Source organism: Rhea pennata, chromosome 1, assembly GCF_028389875.1.
Source record: "Rhea pennata isolate bPtePen1 chromosome 1, bPtePen1.pri, whole genome shotgun sequence".
Lineage (NCBI taxonomy): Eukaryota > Metazoa > Chordata > Aves > Rheiformes > Rheidae > Rhea > Rhea pennata.
Window position 1 is genome coordinate 109,609,464 of NC_084663.1, and position 20,420 is coordinate 109,629,883.

A 20,420-nucleotide genomic window follows, 5' to 3' on the forward strand; every position below is an offset into this window, starting at 1 on the left:
TTTATTTAAGCACTTTTCCTGCATCCTAGTCATACATATATACATACATAGACATATGAGTTTCCATGCAGGTTCACACATGTGCCTTTTAAGTAGGAGTGAAAAGTGAAATAGCTAATTTAAGAACAGAGATTTTTTTCTCCTTTAGTTTTGCCCTCTTCTACATCCTTCCTGCTATTTTGCTTACAGTATATGCAAATAGATGTTCTACCAAATACATCAAGATGAGCCCTATAAATTATTATTGACAGGGTTTTAATAACACTGCTTTTGTATGTGATCTGTATTTAGAAGAAAACACTACACAAATGCTCCTAAAAATAACCCTGAAAACAACATTCGGTACTTTACCTAGAATAAATTAGCAAAATATTTGTGAAGTACCAGTGGCTTCACTGAGACACCATAAAAAAGCAGCATAATCAATACTGATGAGTTTGTCCTTGACACACTGACCGTGTCATCAGGCTATTGTCATGTGATATCATGTCATTTCCCCACCTGGCTCGTGACCTTGTCCTTTAAATGACCCAGAGCTTCCCTCAAGTAGCAGGAGGCCCCTCCCCGCTGTCTCAGCAAGGTCGAATGGGTCAGCGTGTCCTCATCTATAATCCACCACCATTTGTCAGCAGGGAGGCTGGAGGAGGCAGGCTTGCTACAAGGGGAGAATGCCCAATTAGGCAGCTGTCACACAAAGCATAGGCTGCAAAATTATCCCCTGTCAAAAGAAAGAGCAGCTGCGGGTGCCAATTACAGCAACCTTTCAACCCTTTAGGTACTGGAAACTACACAGAAGTAAATGAAGTACAATTAGTGATAACAAATCGATGAATTAGGACAGTAAATTAGAAATTACTAGCAGGTGAGTTTAGGTCTCCCATAATATTAAGGGCACAGTACACCCCAGGCAAGGGCACGAATGTACAGATTTCATGTAGCATTATCAGTTTCTCCAAGCCATTTGGCTTGTATGGAGTCTGTTTTCCTGTATCATTTTCTTCTCACAAACCTTGTGCCAGACAGCTAGTGCAGGGAAAGGAAAACAAGCAGCCCAAAGAAGAAAGAAGTTGTATTGCCTGCTCTTCCCTCTTTATCCTGGCAAATGCAGCTTCTTCCTTTCTCACAAGGAGGGTCTAAGAGCCAGTACAGTCTGTAGAGAGGATACTTCATTTCAGCCTGACATTTGACATGCTCTGCTCACAGTCTACCTAAAGATTTACCCAGGAAAAACAAAACAAAATCCAGACCAACTCAAATGATAAACTCTCAGTACATTTTATGTCGTTTACCTTTGAAACGCTTTACACTGAGCTTTAAGGGCAAGACTTCTGACTATGGAGGGAAGATGCACCTCTCCTCTCTCCACGTTCTGTTTCCCTTTGATGAATCGTGCAGTAACACTCTTTGAGCACACACACAGTCCTGTATCCCACGTCTGCTACCACGCAACATTCCTCATATCCCCATTTATTCATTTACCTTGGTGAACAACTTCCAAATAATCTTTCCTCTCTCTCTCTCTCCCTTTAAAAACCAACCAACTTGAAAAGTTACAGTGCACTAGTAGCAAAAGTGAGGTTCTCTGGAGCACTATAAATTCAGCTTCTCCTCTTCAACTGCTGTCACTGAGACAGGTGTTGAGTAACACCCTTCCAGCAGGTGGAGTCAAGTTATGCACAGACCACCATCAGTCAGCACACTGACTCATCAAGCTTTGTGATCACAAGGCAGCCGCAAAAGTGTGGTCAGCTTGTTAGCCGCAAGGAATTTACAAAAAAAAAAAAAAAAAAAAAAAGTCTAAAAAAACCAAACTAAGTTGAACCAATACTTCTGCATTACTTGCTTTGAATCAAAGACATATCTCAAGAACAAAATTCAAATTCCAAGATGCTTTCTAAGGTTAGTTTTCCCAGACAACTCACAATAATTTAAAACTAACTGAAGCTGCCATTTACATTGTAATTTCTCTCCTCCTTTCAATCTCCATTCCTTTTTCTCAAATTCACCTTCTTTTATATACATATTCCTTGCAATCATTTTGATTAGTGAGGATAGTACTACAAATTCCTTCTAGTAACAGTTCTGAACACAATACCTTGTATCAACAGTAACCCTCACACAAATTCACAAGAGTGTCTTTACAAACATATATTCACCAAAATACAAAATATTGTAGAAATTAATTCACTGAGCTCTAAGAAGCAATCTCCTGTTCTCAAGCCAAACCGGAATATTTCACTGCAAAAGAAAAAGTTCTGGCTTTCTTAACTCAGGTAAGAGAGAGCATAATAAAGTCTTATCTATAAATAGATGTAAAAAATGTTCATTTAACAGCAACTGCGATATTGTTCATGAAGTTTGGCGTTTTCTTTTGAGTAGCATACGGAAACTATAGAGTACTGAAAGAGTTAATGTGTTTAGAATTCAGTTTCCATCATACTTGGGTGACTATCTCTTTAAATAATTTAAATCCTCTCCATCAACTACAAAGCTGTTTTGAAGCCATTTAGCTTTGTTCTTTACATGTGTTCTAATTAAGAAATGACCTTGTCATCACACACACCAGAAATCCTGGATTATTTCCTGCAGCAAAAATCCACGAAGCCAAAAAAAAAAAAAAAAAAAAAGAAAAAGAAAAAAAAAGAAGAAGAAAAAGAAAAAAAAAAATACACACTTCTTCCTTTAGTGAGGAACTAAGGAAGTTATTGGTTGGCTGAATGCTGAAGCAGTTTCACCGCATAATTTTTTTTTTTTTTTTGTTGTTGAATGTCACAGGGCGGGTTAGTGTGACCTTGAGCTGCATCAGCAGCACAGCAAGGGTCGAGATGCCTGCAGGCGCCCTTGTACTGGATTTGCAAGACAAAAACCTTCAAACTGGCTGAAGGACATCTTAAATCTCTTCAAAGGTTTTCCGAACTAATCTGGGCTGCTCTTAGCCGGATCTGTGCCAGTGAGAGAGGCAAAATTAAAAACAAGGTCTTTGACAGGATGTTGTCTCCTCTTAACCCTTCTCTTGCAGAAGGCAGCATATCACAGGCACTCTGAAGGGACACTTTAATAAGCAAAAGACATGCATACAGTTCAACCAGCAGCATTCTTTCATAACAAAATTATGTAAGCAGCCATTTACTAAGACCGGTACTGTTATTAATACTGAGCATTCAGCAGGCTCTTCACATAGCAATCTCCAGGCCTCTCCTCCCCCCAGCTTAAACTGTCATTTTCCAACTGGTTTTACATTTTGTAACAGAGCACTGCAGTAACACATTCAGGCTCTGCAGGCTCACCCCTAAGAATTCAGATGGAAGAGACTACTCTGCACCTCACAGTTTTAGGCCTCAATAAATATAGATGGATGGAGACTTTTTGTCAGCGATAAACACACAATGAGGATTGCTTCGCCAAGCATCAGACTTGTATTTCATGAGGAGATAAGAAATTAAGAAGCATCCACTCCTCATGCTAACCTGCTTATTTCCTTCTCAGTCACTCTGAGCTGAGAAGGAAGAAGAGAAGATAGCAGTTACATGGGTCTACCAAAAGTTTGAGAGAATGAGTGCCTGTACGGAGAAAGAAAAACAAATAAACAACAACAAAAACAGCTAGCCTGTCTACTGTTGACAAGTGACCCAGTGGCTTTCTAAACACTTGAGCAAATGCACAGAGAACTGCTAGGAAAGGCCTTGGGAAAACACGGTCACTCTGTGAAACCACAAATTTACCGAATGGATTTGGCAGTGCCATTTGAAAACAATCAATCATCAACACACTTAGGAAATGGATATCATTTCTTCACAACCACAGCTGCGTGCAGAACTTCCCGCACACTTTTGAATTTCACTAACAAAGATTTTCCCACTTAAGAGCACCTTTCTGCACTGTTAGTTAGCAACTAACAAGGATTTTCATATCTGAAAGTGGAGAAAACATTTCCTCCTCCATTTCAGCTGCATTACTACTGACCAGATTAAACTCCCAAACTTCTGCAGGAAAAAAAAAAGTGTCAGTATAGCCTCAGCTTAATTAAGAGAAATTAGCATCACACTTCAGAACCACCTTTTACTATTTCTAGGATAGACACACAACAAATCCTTACAGAAGAAAAAGGAGCCACTCATACCAGCAGAGGGTGCTCTAATTCCTCTCTGGTTAGGCACTATGGGTTTAATTTAGTCTGGTTTCATCTAGTCATTTTCAAAGTATTATATTCTATTAAGCAAGAGCAAAAAAATACATTTACTGAAGAAAAATACAGCTTTGGCAGTTACATCACAACTGTTAGAACACTATCCTCCATCTACCACAAAAACAGATTCACTTTGTCATTCCTGAGAACTGCAGCTCTTCTCACAAAATATCCTGCTGCTAAAAGACTTCAAGAATTTCCAAGCATTAGTTTTCAAGGAACATCAGCAATGGTGCCTTTGTATCAGCAGAGAAGGAACTTATGTGATACAGAGGCTTCTCCACAGATCCAGCAAGGTTTCTAAGGCGTTTATTATGCTTGGACGAAGGGTCACTGTGTTCTAGCAGTGCCTCGATGTCAGAGTAACCTCTGCGATTACTCTGAGCACCAAGGCTTGCTTCGCACTAAGGAACCAGCCGTGAGCATCTGCTTCACAGTCACGTGCAAGAAAAGGCTAAACATGGCATAACTGGAAGCACAGGTTCTCCTCCATTTTGGGGCCAACGGAGATTGATCAGATCCAAGTGATCCATTGATCTTCTGGCAAAAATGTGCTCTTTTTGTGTCCTTTGAGTAACAGGACAACATACAGACGGCCAACTATGGTTAAAAAAAAGTCTGGTCATTCAGCCTGTTACACAATTACAGCACTACTGGGTCCTACACTACATTTCCTAGAAATCTTTCTAATTCAGCCCAGAGTTATCAGGAAGATGAGATCAATTTAAGTACTGTGCATGCTACACATCAGTCTAACAGAAGATACTAAGAAGCATCTTGAAAGTACATACAGCTGAAAGTTTAAGTTTTTCCTACACGTAACAAAAGAGGAAAACATATTATGGGGTCTCCAAACATCAAAATGTTGTGAAAACACCCAAAACAAAAAAGTCATGTTGCAATGTTCCAGCTGAACAGGGTGATTTAAAGATGCAATGAAAGCTTTCAAGCCAGGCACTATTTGCCGCCAAGCATGGGACACATTGCACGGCCTTGCCAAAAGTAGAAGCCAAAACTCAAAAATGCAAGTTAACAGCTTTATTCTAGGGATGCAACAGTCAAGTGTCTTTTGAAATTCGAGTGTCTTAAGAACCTCATACAGAAGGCAGTGCATGTGACCACATTTAATCTACCCACACTTCAAAAGATATAAGCAGCAACCTGTTGCCCATTCAACTAGAATTCAACCATCGTGACATCATAAGATCTGTGAGGTCTGACATTTTATCATTTCCAACCATCTGATAAAAACAGTCTTTGTGGCTACAATTTCTCATAGCTGGCCACTGCATGGAGGCATTTTATTCTCAGAAGGCTATGCACTTGGCTCCCTATGCAAGCATGTACACACAAACACACATAATCCCTATACTGGACAAGACTAGCATTTTACAAGAGATTCAAGTTCAAGTTGTCCAACCTTAATTCTGCCGTTTTCTAACTGCTGACTATGACTGTACACTCTTAGCATTTTTTAAGCAAAGCACCTGTTATGTACACAGTGTACCTCCACGCAGCAGAAAAGGATAAAGATGGTGGTGCATATTATAATGTGTTCTCTTCCCAGCTGGACCCCATCATTAAGAAAAATAGTATCTGCTAAAGCAAAGTTGCTATTGATAAAAGACTTCCCTTGGGAGCAAATGCAGATACTCTCCTTTGGTTTTAGCATTAACAATGAACAGCTGAAAAACTGTCCTATGACCAGGTCACAATGTTGCTGACCTGTATGCCTAGCAGTATCAAAAGCAGCTCTTGGTCTAGCACTGCCTATAAGAATTCCCTAAAGAGGCAAGAGTTATAAACTATGATTCTCATTATTATATCTTCTGTTACGCTGCGTAAGAGCTAGCTGTAGCTTAAAATGGTTTGACAAAATTTTAAATGCAAATTGGGTAAGAGGGGGCTACTTATTTTAAGTAATCTAATTCAACAGAAAAGTTGATAAAATGGCCTTTATAGTACTAGTACTGTAAAGTACAGGTATAGTACTAATAGGTATGCTTTCATGACCAAATATGAACTAAGTACAGAAAAAAACAGATAAACATTGTCACAGATTAATCTTAGAACTGAAAACAGACATAGAGACACCAAGATAGACAGGCTTATTATTACTGCAGATATTAGTTTTAAGTACACTTAATATAGCTAGCATTCTTATACTAGGTATAACTAGTACGTTGAGTTAATAATACAATCATTACTTAATAGTAACAGATAAAGTCAAGAAGTACTGAACAATGTAGATGAAGAGAATCAAATACAGCAATCCTTTAAAATCCAAGGAGAGAAAATCATAAGAGCTTATTAGTGTTTAAGGAAACAAGTATCCTTATTCTGCAAAGATGGTTAATATTTGGGCAACTTCCCTTCCAAGCCCTTTTCCACAACTCCCCCCTTTCACCTGCCCCTAGCTAGTAAAACCAGGTATTTAATTTAGGTCTCCCAACAACTCTCAAATACTGACAGCAAGAATGTTATGCAGGTGTTTTGCCAAAAGCAGTAACTTGGATCTGAGTATAGCTCTCCCTAATACTTTTAGACATGGATATCTCAAATAAGGTTGACTACTTGCACAGACAGTAACTACTTATTATGGTGGGGGAGGGGGGGTTGTTGTCTGCCTGAGACATCTCAGATACCTATCTAAGAATATCATCATCACTTCATATCACATACACTCACGAATGTGGTTTATACTAGTACTTAACTCATGTACTGAAAAGAAAGTACATCAACACTCACAGAAGAGTAAGGACTGTATCCGTGTCTAAAAGCATTTTGCTAAATCAGTGCCCTGAACCTTAATGCAGGTTCTTCCACATTGCTGTGCCAGTTTATTTTATTCAGTACAAAACCACCAACCACCTTTGAGTTCTACTGCTCAAGGTCATTTTTAACATTCACAAGCACAGCTTTTTGGCTGTCTGCAGAGCAGAGTTTTTTTTTTTATTATTTTTTTTTAGTGCATTTAGGAGCAAAGTGATGTCTGGAAACATCTTTAAATGTTGAAGAGCATCTTTCTGAATTGCCTTAATCAGTTGTCTGTTAACAATTTTACTTGGCTACCTTCATTAACTGCAGGTTCTAATTCAGCCCTCAGATTCTGCAGCCACCCATATCTAGAAGGTATAAACATAATGTAAAATCAGTTTCACCTCCTGCAAGCTCACAAATCTAACTTACACCTCCCACTCTAGGTCTTTGAACATATCCGCTATAGAATCAGGTCCTTGAGTTCCTCTCCCTGTTCTGCCAAAAACAACTTTTTCTAAATTTGCGGTTAAAAGTGGGACATGTGATAGCAGCTGCCTCCAACAGTAATTTGCAATATAAATAATTTGAAAGTTTCTTTATATTATGATTTTAGAAACTTAAAACAGACATTTGGGTAGTCCCTGATCCTTTTCCTTCACTCCCCCCCCAACCTCCTTAGGCTTCCCCATCACATCTACTGTTACTTCCTTCTTATAGTTAGGGATGTGCAATTGAGCAAAAAAAAAATACGTGCTTATTTTAAACACTTGATGGGAATGCTACGTTAGCCATTTTTAATATTTTGCCAGCACATGATTGCTAAATACATATCAAAAGCCCAAGGATTTTTTTTAATAGGATTCACAACAACTGTGTTTCAGAAGCAGACTAAAACTCCCATGCTGAAAAAGCCTGACATGCTTATATGCATGTCCATAATGCAGAGACCCATCAGTCTCTCTATAATCACAGAAACATTAAACTATCAACATTTACCTTCAAACATTCCTGGTTAAATACTCTCCTGTTGTCTTCAGAAGTGTAAGGTATCTTTCAAAGAGGCAGAATAATGATTTCAGAAAGAAAGAGTTATGGAAAGTAAAAACCTGGAAGCATCTGGCAGTCAACCATGTTTTGTACATAAACATTTGTTTTTACCCACATGTGTATCTATGTTACGTGTGCATACTTCATACTGGTACTCCAGGTCATTTTAAAAAAAGGAGAGCAAGAAGCTGACAACCAGATAAGCCCAACAAAAGAATGAAGTATACTTGTACAGTTCCAGCAACACACACACTAATACTGTTACCATATGTCCAACGGAACGGCTGAAGCCAGTATTAGTCAGCAGTGACTTCTAGTTACCAAGCTTGAGTACTCAGTTGAAAATCTGTTTTCCTTTTGTCAAATATGCTTCAGTTTTATCTTCAATGATACCAATTCCTAAGTCATACAGCAATTAAAACCTCTTCTGCTCTCCAGAGAGCAGAACGCTAGAAATTCAACAGAACCAATGAATACTCTTACCTCTTTGTTGTTTAAGATTTTTGTAAAGTGAAACACAGTTGCAGATTCTTTGCCTTACCCACACTCAACCAGGCATTCCTCATTTACTGCATATATCTAAACTTTCTGCAGCCTTAAAAACTCAAGTTTATAATGTCCTTGTTAATTATAGACCTCAAACACAATTTTCTACTGTACAACTCAGCAGTGGATTCATTCGCACATTAAGGTCAATAGAAGCTTTAGCAGGAGAGATTTATCCTGTTCCTAGTCAAAGCTACTGCAATAAGCTCAGATATGGTCCAAGTCATCAGAATCAGTAATGTTTTTAAATAAAATAAAAAGAGAAAGGAGAAAAAAAAATTATAAGCAATTGTCTCGAGCTAGTCTCTCTTCCCTTCTGATAAACCCTAGATAGACCCCTTCAGAAACAAGACTCCTCAATCTTTCTATAATAAACATCCCAAGAAATACTAAACAGCCTCAATAAAATGAATACACAACTCTATACTCATTACAAATTTTTAACCTAGGCAGATTTTGACAAACAACCAGCTTAGGAAAACACAGAGCATTCTAAAATTGTTGTTCTTTTTCAGAAGACACACAAAGCGCATATGTAGTTGCACACCCCAAAACACAACTCCGGTTTCTCAAAGTGTAAAACGGTCAGCTCAAGTTTCGTTAACTTTATTATTGTCAAAATAATAAGAGTTATCTTCATGGCTGATTCATTTAAAGATTCAGAAATACGAAGCTTTCACAATTTTCTTTTTAATGCACACAAAGATTTCAAAATATTTACAAGAGCTCTGTCACTTTCCAATTACTTTCATTTATGGATGACTAATAATACTCAGTGCCAAACACAGACGTAAAACACATTCTTCAAGAAGCATGAGGCTACATAAAAACACATTTGCTAAATGAAAATACTGTGAAAACAACTATTTTCTCAAACAAAAACAAAATTAAGCAACTTAAGATAATTTTTTTCTGCTTTCTAATCTTGCATTAACAATACAAAAATGGTTTGAGCTGTTAGATATACACACTGCTAAGTCCATAAACATGAAAATACTCTCTCATATTATTTCATCTTTTCCACTGCACTACTGAATTACTATAGAGTAATCATAGATAAGCAGAAGTTACAATACTGGGAAAAAGCAAACTGAGTACTACTATTCAAAAAGATACAGGAGGTGAAATACACCAGTTACTACTGGAAATGTAATTTATATCCTTTTAAAGTAACTGTATCAAATACCATCCTAGAGGTTGTTTCAGCTTTCAGTAGTTAACAGATCAGCCCTATTATGTGGGGGGAGGTGGGGGTGGGGGGGGGAGGGGAGCAACCCAAACCTCGGATATATATGCTTACAAATACAGAATTAAGCATAATCTAACAATGAGAGAGTGCAGCTACGCAGATGGCCCTACACTGCAGCTGAACTCTCTAGATTTCAGGCACTACCAAAGGAACTGTGAGGCTCCCGAAGCAGCCTTGTCCTCTGAACGCTCACCAGCTGAATATGAAGAACAGGCAAGAAATCTTTGAGAACCTCAAAGAAAATTTCCTTCCCTTAATCCTCACCCTGTGAGGTTTTCCACAGCAGGGACAATTTGGCTCTGGAATATTCATGCTCACTACCACCTGACATCAAGGTTCATTTATCTGTCAAAGAGTCTCCAAAGAATAATAAAGTAGAAGACAGAGCATTTCAAAGCTAGACATCCCCCACCCCATCCCCTCCTCCCTCTCCCCCCCCCAAAAAAAATGCAGTACAGCAGTAAGGATTACTCCCACAGTAAGCAAAAGTAATAAATACGTAGTCATGGGAAAATTACTAAAATCTTCCAAAAAGTGTTTCCTACTTAAAAACAGAAAAAAAAAGGTCTCTAAATATGACAAAATTTCAGTATCTAATGTAGTACCTACATTTCAGGGAAGCTGGGTCAGAAATTCATATAAAACCTCCCATTATATTTTGTAATTCAAACTGGAATGCCCAAACTGCAGCTTGCAGGCCAGATCCAATCCACCGTAACAATTCATCTGGCCTGCAGCCCACTCCCTGCTGTCTTCTTCCCCAACAGCTAATTAGATATGGGAAGGGAGCAGGCGAGGGCTGGAGGAATTATTCTCACATCTTATTTCTCACTGTTGACTTCCTGCAGTCCCCTCTCTACTGAGAAAACGGGCATAAATATCATGCGGTAGTAGCGGTGGTCACAGTGCTGTTACAAGGGGCAAAGCTCACACACATCAATGACTCTATATTGCCCATTCAGACAATATTTCTGCTACAACATATACAGTCCATCCTTATGCAGTTATCCATATGGTTACAGAGGTTGTCATCTGTGGTCCAGATACTCCATAAGAAATGTTGCTCCACAGACAAGCTGGGTACTACTACCACTCCAAATCAACAGGTTTCATCTCAACCCAGGCAAAAGCCTTGAATTCAGATACTATTTTTTTCCTTTCAAAACAGGTACAGTTCACTGAGGAAGGCTCTCCAAGCTGAGTGAATAACATTGAGCTGTAAGTTGAGAGTGACTGCTAACTGCCATCACAACTAGATCAGGGCATGCATACTAATGTTCTTGGACTGCTGCCATATTATCCATATATGTTTTATTATAGCTCATCTCCTTAATGTTCAAGAAATTTATCTTTGATCCTTTCAAAATTAGGAGGAAAAAAAAAAAGAGTTGGTAATGTAGAACTGGTTTTAGCATAGTTCAGATTATTTATACTGGGTCATTGTAAGCTCTTTTACCAGATTTTTCTCTTTGTCATCATACACAAGTAATAGTAATAAAATACTTTCCTTTCTTAACAAACTCTTCTGAAACATAAGGGCTAGACTTTCTTAATAACAATAATCACATAATGTTCTTGTTACAATTTTTCCTTTTGCAGTCATGAGGTTACTATGTTAAAAATAGAGGAAAAAAAAGTTGCCTAAAGAACCATCTTCTCTATTTTACCAAAACTTACTACAAACATGTTGATCATTAAGTACAAAAAAGTAGTAGGATACGAGCAGGAGATATATCTCCATATGAATAAGCCCATTAGTTTCAATAGAAAATAAAAACATGCAGAATTGATCCCGTAAATTTAAAAGCAAATTCATGACAATTTCGCAAGAAAAAAAAATATCCAACGTTAATCACAAGAAATAAGGAGATAATCTCACTTTTTAGGTAGACAGAGAAATCAAGGAATATAAAAAATAATAATAATAAAAAAGCATTATTTCAAGGACAATGAAGGCTCTTTGATACGTACTTTTGGAATGAAGCTACTAGATTGTTTTGGTTATTTAAAAAAATAAAATATAAATGCTCACCCAAGATGTTTCTTTGAGGATGAGCCTTCAGATGTCCCGCAAGAACATAATTATCTCTAAAAATTTGAAAATTATAATGATATGAAACAACTACAACCTAACTAATTACTCAAAAACTTACCAACCCACATGCAAACTAAATTCACTGTTCTTTCATAATGCTTTAGAATACACAGAAAATCCTTTAATCCATCTATCAAGAAAGCATCTTTGTTGTTGTTTGCTTTATTAGATTTGTTTCTGGTTTCACTTTAAGTGTATGCAACTTTTAAAATCATACTTTGTTACAACCACTTGCTGATGTCATACAGTATCATATACCAACAGAGAAATACCTATTATGTGTTTCAGGATTATGCATTCCACCTGACCAACTGCTGTAAGAAAAAATGCAAGGGCAAGCGCAAAATTCTGAGTAGTGTTCTTTTGCCCTTACGTAGCTGAACTCCTTCATAACACCACTTCAAATTTCAGTTTTTAGTAGTGTAGTCAGCATGGGTTCATTAAAATGTCGAAGATTGTCCTGTGCTTTATCTGAAATCTGATTTCTGCTACTATAGGGCAGCTGCATGCATTTTATATTTTATATATATATATATGTGTATGTGTATACATACACATATATCTGTATACACACAAACATACACATAAAAATATAAATGAATATGCAACAGTATGCTCTACGCATGCTGACCCTGAAGATCCACTTATAATGGAGCATAATGATACTACCTTGAAACGTAACAAACTATGTTCCTCATAGGATTTGGAACTTGAAGTGCCATTACTGTCCCGTATGTCACCACAAAAAAAAATCATGCCACTGCACAATACAGACTGCCTTATTTTACCCACAGAAGGGGGAGCTCTTTTCCTCCATCAGTTGTGTGTGGCCTTTATACTCCTGCATCTTGTTCTGCATTCCTGTTCTACCTTCTAAATCTGCTGCAAAAAGCATAAGAATAAAACATTTCTATGCTCTTTATAAAATAAAAATTTTAAAGTTTTATCAACTTTATGCAACCTGCTGAACTTGGTAGTGCCCTCTTAACATCTGATTGAAGGGGAAAAAAAAGAAAAAAAAATCATGTAAGCACCATAACTCTGGCCTACCTACCTGCATCATGGTAGCACATTATCCTCCTCATTTAAAACAAAAAACAAACAAAAAACACAGCAAGTCTAAGACTGCTACTGTTGCAATTTACAAAACAAACTATAGAAAAAGAGAATGATTTAAATGTTTAAATATCCCACATTGGTAATCACCATTTCAAGTTTATAGGATCATAGAACCACGCTCTAACATTAGTGCAAATATACTGCATGTTCAGGTGCAGTAAAATAAAAAGCAAAGATGCTCAGTACATCATAAAGTCGTACCTAAATAACTGAAACAAATGCTGTTCACCGCTGGAGGCAAATAAAGTATTTCCTTTGGTGTGGACCTAAAGATGAACAGGCAGTCTTCTATTTTCAAGATATGACTCATTTGGAGGGTAAAAAAAAGTTTTTATGTATGTGGCTTGATATACGTATGATAAGTCGATGTAGAGGAAATGCAGAAAAGTATTAACTATTTCTAATAGGGATGTCATCTGGCCAGAGTGTTTTTATGCTTCTGCGTGCTGTCTGGGACAGGCTCAGAGAGTGTAACAAGCTGTACAGTGCTGTTCCCCTGAGAAGGGAAGGAGTTGTTCCCCGGAGAGGGAAGCAGCTCTGGACAACCAGGCTGCCTCCCACGCAGGTTGGCTGGAAGAGGAAAGAGCTGGGCTGGGCCAGGCCCAGGACTGCAGCAGGGCTCTGCTACTCTCTTCTAGTCTAAAGGCCACAGAAAGAAAGCAGACACCAAACTGCTAAGTTACAGTTTTTAAACGAGTTTTGTCTTGCATTACAAGATCTTTGCAAAGGGCACACGTAGGTGCAAATACTCTATCAGAAAGGCCTGAACTTGGCTTTTCTTCACCCAATTACTACAGTAATTATTTTGTTTCTGGAAAAGCTTTCTAAGCATGAGGATAAGAGAAACTTTTAATTAATCCATACTGAACTTTTAAAAAATAACTGAAGTAGAATACAGCTGTAGAAAGGTAAACAAAAGAAAAATTACTCTGAAGTTTCAAGATGGTTGTTGATTCTTCATTTTGAAGGAAGAAGGAGGATAAAATGTCAAGAGAGAAGCTGATATACCACCTCAGATTTATTATGAGAAGTTTGAAGGATCCAGGTTTATTTCTTATCGAGACAGAGGATATTCTGAGACAACTTTTTAAAGGTTTTCAAAGTTACATAAAGCAACTGATTGGAAATACAACTAAATAGATAAGTCAGGCAGAATTTTTTAAAAGCTAAGGGTGGTGGAATAAACTCCTACAGAAGCTGACTCAAGCAGAAAGTTTAAATGAGTTCTAGAAACACCCAAATTAGTTTGAGTTAGCAACGAACCAGTCGCTTCAAAAATAGTATTTTTTTCTTTGAACAAGACAAATCTTTAATATGACATGCCAGCTTTTTAGTACATCTTCTGGATGATCTTTAATATTGTATAGCATTTTTGTCTTTATTTAAGAAGTTGTACATACATTTTATTAAAACACTAGAAAGATTCATCTCAGAAACAAAGAAATGAAAAATAAAAAAAGGATGCTACAGTAACACATAAACCAAATACACAATTCTCATGCATAGACCAGACTTAACTCTGTCTCTCCCCCCTCAAACTGATATATGAACAGAAGCTACACAATGATTCAGGTGCCTCCATCTCATAAGAGGTTTTAGCCTAAAAGCTAAAACAGCCTTTGCTCCTCAAACCAAGCCTGGTGGAATTATAGGAGCTTGGAAACCTATGTGCTTGGCTGAGTCTGAGGCAGACGAGCAGATTTCCCTCCTCATCTTCCTCCCATCTACGATGAGGATCATTAGAGCAGCCCAAGGCTGTGAGGCTATTTTGACTTTAATGCATGCCTGTAAGTAGACATGAATACAGACTCTAGCACTATGATGAGCTTACACAGTCTTAGAAGTTCATCACAACTTCTCAAACCATTTGATGCTACTCTTAATTTCAAGACCAGACTCAATGCAAGATCTGTGTCCATCATATGCCTTGAAAGAGAGCAGAAGATGTACAGGAAAGTAAGCAGTGCTCAATAATACTGTTAGGCCAAGTAGTATACATGGAAGCAAAAAATGTAAAAGAAAAGGCAAAGTTTCTGGAAAAAAAAATAGACAAAACCATGAAGAAAAAACACTGCCCATTAAAAAAAGAAAAGAAAACAACGATTAAATACTTTAAGTCAGCCATGTTGTAACATAACTGCTGTCATTCACACCTCAAACAACATACACGTGCGTCCCAAATAGTTTTATCTTAATCCACATCAGTTTGTTAGTTTTTTCTACTCAACTCAAGATTTCATCTTTCTGATCCCCTACACTCAGAGCTTCTATTAGGGGTATGCCCGATGGCAGGGCTCTCCACCCTGACCATTTTCTGGAGTAACACAGCCGCTTTCTCTTAAAGCTCTTCAACCTCTCAGTTGCACCATCTTCAAACACTTTTGAGTTATTGCCTAGGCCACTTACAGCTCTCATACAAGAGCAATTCTAACATAAGCCTGCATTGCAATCCTTTAAGGGCTTAAGGTCAGAACACATACATGAGCATAGGCAAGAGACATGTGGCTGGAAGAGATGCATCAGAAAACAAAAATGGAGTGGGAGAGAGAGGGGAAGGGGAAAAAAAAAAAGAAAAGAGTTGTGTTTCCAAATATGAACACCAACTAGAAAATGAGAACTACTTTTTAAAAAATGTAAGTTTAAAATATCTAGTTAAGAATTAGCCTCACCAGTCCTTTAGCTAGTGTTACTCCATTAGTATTACTTGACCACCCCACACCCCTACCCTATCACAGTTTCATTTTGACATAATTTCTTTGTTTACCTGGTAATGAAGAGATCTAAATTGAGTTTGTACAGAGATGAGCACTTTGAAAGAAGTGCTATTTGAAGAAAATACAGTTGATAATTAGAATAGTATGCTTATTTTTTGCAATAAAAATTTGAAGGGATTCCTTACCACAAGGCTAACTTAAAAAAAATAGATTCTTTATTAAAGAAAATCCATAATAGGCATAAAAGATTAAAATTGACATTCCTAGACCTTAAGAGTTTGTTTTGGTTTGTTTTGATTTTTGTTTTGGACGTTTGCTTCAGTGCCTGGGATTTTGGCAGAACTCGGATAAAAATCTGCTTTGAGTTTATTCCATATCAAAATTTTCCTAAGAAATTGAATTTGAATGCATTTAACAAGAACCCGATTCTAAAAGGTTTTTTTTCCCAATTAATTCTAGAGACATACATTATACTGCATACACAGAGAATACTGCATCAACCATATTACATGCTGCCATTCCAATTAAAATTCAGGAAAATGTTGAGAAAAAAGGATGAAACTGTATTTGTAAGTGACAAATTTTTGCAAGGTACAAATTCTGATTTCTTTATTTAGGAACCCAGCAGCATAACAAATAAACAAAAATCTAAGCCCTAAAGTTATAAAAGTTGATTTGTATGGATATAATATTAATCCAGTATTTTTTCTTTTAAGTTTCCTCCATATATTCCTTAGAGTCCAAGTAAGATTCAAATTCCAGATTGCTTTTTTCTTATTTACAGCAAAACACGCACTCTTGTGTTTTCTGTGGTTTTACTTAACGATGCACTGCAACACTCCTCTTTTGCCCAGGAACCAGCTTAAATAAATCATTTACTTTTCATGGTCCACCAAACATGTGCTGGGTGATTTACAGGTAAATACTGAGCCTGTCACTAAAACGTACACTCTACTCTCTAGTAATAGTGTCCCTATGGAGCTCACAATCTGACCACTTGTCACATCTGTGCACACTCACCTGTAAATCAATCACCACTATTTGAGGACAATGCAACAGGCTACTGCTTCCAGCTCTTTGAAGGAGGTTCCCACTCCCAGTTGGATACATTGGTCGGTAGAACCACACTCTTGGTCGCTACTTGCCAGTGATGCTGCAGAACCCAACGTCATAGCTCCAACCACCACTGGTGTCCCCATACACTGACACAAGAGGAGTGCAGAATCTGAACCCGTTTGCTTCTGCTGCCTCTCTTTCATTTCCTTGGGGGCCTTAAGGAAAGGGGTGATGCCCTCACTGTACTTCAGCATGAATTGTTAGCCCTACCCAAGCAGATCTCAGGAGACCTCAGCATGCCAACCTCCATTTTGAAAATGCTGTCGAGTCTTTACTCAGCTGGGACTGAGGACATTTGACAGTTAACCACAAGTCATAATAACAGAGCACCCTAGCATTTCCATTCTTAGATGTGGCTGCCAAGTCAGAATTCAACCAGATCAAATAAAGATGTTTACAATGCAGGTATCTGAGTAGGTCACGTTAGTCTCCTTTTACAGTCAGTGGAGGAAATTAAGCTCTTCTATGGGTGGAACTGATCTCATTCTATGGTACATGCCTAAAGGAGGTCAAATGAATCACACCCTAGAAATCCCTACTCATCTCCACTGCCTATTAGGGTTACAGAAGGTTCTTATTTCTTTTCACTGTGTATAAACAGGACTCCCCTCTACCTCAAATCAGAGGTAGACTTTTATAACATAGGTAAGAAAAATCCTGCTCTGTATGTCCTAGCTCCAACATAACCTCCACCATCATTCTGATCCATTCTGGTCATTCACATATTCAGAATTCTCCACTCTATACAATGAATGCCGGCTAGCATGTAACACTAATCCTTCACCAAAACACACTAATTGATGTGAGGTAAATAAAAGTAGTTATTTCAACATGCTCAGCAACTTGCATTTATCCTTCAGCATTTTCCTTCATATATCAAAAAACTAACTCTAACTCTGGACAGCAACTCTTTGTATTAGCATATAAAATTCCTTTCTTCATACTAGTCTTCAAAATACTTACCAATAGATCTTTCCCTTTAGGTAATGATCTATATATTTCCTTCTTGTCTATTTCCTTTTAGTTTTTAATTTCTTAAGCCTTTTTCCTTTTTTGGATTCTACTTTTTTAAAAAAAAAAAAAAAAAAAAAAAAGTAGAATCCAAAAGTCTCCTGAAATCAGTGAATCTTCACTGTACTTTGAATCAAGCCACCTGATGAGTTTTTCCTAGAACTACCTCATAGTTCTACCTTAGAGTGCCCTCATTTTTATTTGGATAATCGAGATTGAAAATTTTGATTATTCTCAAATTCTAATTCTACTTTTATGTTTCCTAATCTTTTCCAGTGACAAGTAATTTCTTTTTCCAGTTCTAATTTTTTTCTTTCTTTTCTTTTCTACTCCTAAAGACTTTGTTCCAGAAATTCTCCAGAAATGAGACTAAGAAGAGGAAGATGTTTACTTTCCTCTTTCTCTGCTGCCCAAAGCAGACATACAAGTTACACTCTTTCTCAGGGAGACTGCCTAGTCCTACAGGCTGACAATGATGCACAAATGTAGTTGTGCTATTAGAAATTGGTCTCAACTCCCTGAACACAGAGGTTCAAGGCTTTAGATCAAATTTATCTCTCCCTCCTATCTCTGTTTCTTCTGTATCCATTGTCATTTCAGTTGGCTATTGGGCATTTGCCAATAAATGCTCAGATGTCTTAGTAGTCACAGAACATAGTTTTTCCAGGTCAAAGTTATCAATGTATTTATATTCCAACAGTTCACTCTGATTTAGCATTGCAGTTGTTGTACAGCACTTGAAACAGTAGCTGTCTTCTCAAAATTGCTTTTGTTCCTGAGCATTTTTCCATACTAAATTGACCAACCGCATCAGAAACAGCACAGCTAGGAAACAGCATCAAACATCATGGAGGGCAGAGTGGAAAATAATTACATTATTTTCAGCAATGAGCCAAGGGTACTTAAAAAACTTGGCGATGGTTTTAATGATTTGACAAACCTCCTTTCCCAGCAGGAAGGAGGTTTTCCATGACTGGTAGCGAGCTGTAACGTCTTCCACAAAGCTGAAAGAAAACACTGGGTACCTAAATTTTACTTGCTATACTTTCAAACCAGTCTGAGAGGAAACGTTCATGCAGAGCATTCAAAGTTCAAAGAACAGCCCTTCTATGTACAACATGTATGCTATTTTTCTTTAAAGTGTATTTCACGTGTCTTCCCTCATGGGTCAAGTATAACATCTGAATGTAATGATTATAAACCCATATTAATCTTCCTTTCCTCAGAGGCAAAATAACAGAAGAAGCATTCAACAATTCCTAGTCTCCATAGGCAAAGAAATAAGATAGGCCTGGCACTGAGCCCTTGCAGCAAGTCGACTCCATCAGACCAGCTTGGGGATCGCATTCCAAAGTCAAAAGGCCTTCTCAAAGAACTTCCTGCCAATGGCTATTTGACATTAAAAACTAGAACGATCTAGGTCAAGTATTCCAGTTGACATTAATTGCTACGTTGGATCAAAAAAGCAGGCTGCCTCTCGGCCACAGCTCAAGTCACATTCAGTTTAAAAGCAACCAAGGCCAAAACCTTGAATTGCACCCAGAAACCAAAAGGAAGCCAAAGCAGCTGCTGAAGAACTGCCCAAGCATCATCTTGCCACCCATGCCCTTCGCACAGACATGCAGCTACCTATTTCATGGGCTGAAATGCCATAGTCACAGTCAAGTTCAGCCTCAGGAACAGGCTACTCAGTAGCCTCATGCAAAAGTCAAAGTTGGATTACTACAATGAAATCAAAACATGCAAGAATCTTTTTGTCTGGATGCATAAGACAGCCTGCTAGCTCTAAATACTTAGGAAAAAGAGCAAATTACAAAATCTTTGTGTTGGTGAAACACTACTTGTAGAAACTAATACTCCCCCCACATTTAGTATCTTCTATTTCCTGCTACTTTTACCTCAATTTTATCTACATACTGCAAGGGTAAAGCCTGTGCAACATCCAGTTGGAAAGGAAACATGATCTGGAAACGCAAATTATCTTCATATTGACAAGAGTATGAGACAAATTGACTCTCAATCATCCATAAGAGAAAACACATGCTTCAGTACACCGTGCACAGGTTTTCTGCAAACAGAAACATCTCTCCCAAAGAAAGAAAAGGATATCCCCACTTGGGAATCTTAGGATCTTCTCAACAGTACTTTTTTTGTTTTCTTTTTTTCTTTTCTTTTCTTTTTTATTTTTTTTAAATCCTCTGCAACTATCATATGAAATAAAAATGACTTCAGGCCAACTTTTTGCAGGTAAAATAGATAGCAGTTCTGAAGATGAATGTAGTGAAAGAAAAGTGATATATCAGTACAGCAAATAAAGTCAGAGAAATTTAAGTTCTAGACAAAAGAAAAAAAAAATAAAGCACTCAATGCTATCACTGTTGATGAGGCAAAGAGCAGAATAAAGGATTAAAAACAAAACAAACAAACAAAAAAACCCACACACAACCACAACCCTGAAGCATTCGTTAGATACCTGAGACTATTTTTTTTAATGGAAGAAAATTAGAAAGAGTGGTAATTTAGGGAATTATCAATGCAAACCCAAGAAAATAGAACTCAATTCATAGTTCTGCTCAT

The 20,420-nt window shown here is 37.6% G+C and overlaps 1 protein-coding gene across 8 annotated transcripts in view; it reads right to left on the bottom strand.

The window, feature by feature from the left end:
- The window catches only part of NRIP1 (nuclear receptor interacting protein 1), a 195,691-nt gene that overhangs the window by 148,916 nt on the left and 26,355 nt on the right, over nucleotides 1-20,420 (bottom strand). Inside the window, exon 1 of one of the 8 annotated variants that reach the window (XM_062597749.1) lies at nucleotides 502-570. The exons of the other annotated variants lie outside the window; for them this stretch is intronic. The gene's annotated coding sequence lies outside the window, so the exon portion shown is untranslated. Of the gene's footprint in view, nucleotides 1-501; nucleotides 571-20,420 lie in introns of those variants that run through there. 8 annotated transcript variants of the gene reach the window in all.